This window comes from Exophiala aquamarina, assembly GCF_000709125.1.
Source record: "Exophiala aquamarina CBS 119918 chromosome Unknown aczIA-supercont1.11, whole genome shotgun sequence".
NCBI classification, from domain to species: Eukaryota; Fungi; Ascomycota; class Eurotiomycetes; order Chaetothyriales; family Herpotrichiellaceae; genus Exophiala; species Exophiala aquamarina.
Genome location: NW_013550577.1, coordinates 760,245 through 761,112, shown reverse-complemented (window position 1 = coordinate 761,112; position 868 = coordinate 760,245).

The following is an 868-nucleotide window of genomic DNA, read 5'->3' as shown; positions in this document are numbered from 1 at the left end:
TATCGATAGATATCGATTTTATCTACGTAATAGCGGCGTAGTTAGTATTAATTAATTAATTTAGCTATTTTATAGTACTTAGTAAGATCGAATAAGTTTACATCGGTGTTTTAGCCCGCAGCCCAGCGTAACTTAATTTACTATGGGAGCCTAGGGAGCCTAGGGCTACTCAGCGCTTATTCTATATTCTATGAGAACCTAGGGCCACTCAGCGCTTATTCTATATTCTATGAGAACTTATAGCTACTATTATATTTCCTAATTAGGTAATTTTTATATATAGATATATTAGTAAATTTAGCGTATTTTTAATTTTTAAAAAAAATTAAGGTTTAAGGTTTACGCTAAAGTCGGCTAACTCGCTAGTACTCTAATTAATTAACTAACTACGCTAATAACTTAATAATTTAAAGTATCGAAGTTTTAGTAAAATTTACTATATATATTATATAATATATTTACTAGTACTAATACTAAGTCTACTATTTAGTGCTATTAAGAATAGTCTATATAATTATAAAATAGAAAAGTTCTATAAATAGTAAAGTTAGTGTGTGAGCCTACAGCACTTAGGTACGAGCCTAGCGAGCCCACAGCACTTAGGCTGAGCCCAGCGAGCCCACAGGAATTAAGGTTTGCCCTGCAAGCTCATGATGAGCATCTATTGCAGCCCAGCGCTACGAGCCCACGGTAGCCCAGGGCTTACTAGGCTACCCGGTCCAAAACATAGATGTACGAGGGTCCTAGGGATAGATACTAGTCGTATTCTATCTCGTACGAATACGGAATAATAATAGACCCTTATTACTTACTTTTTTATAGGTTTTAAGAAACCTACTCTTCTTTACGGCCGAGGCGTCGTCGTACC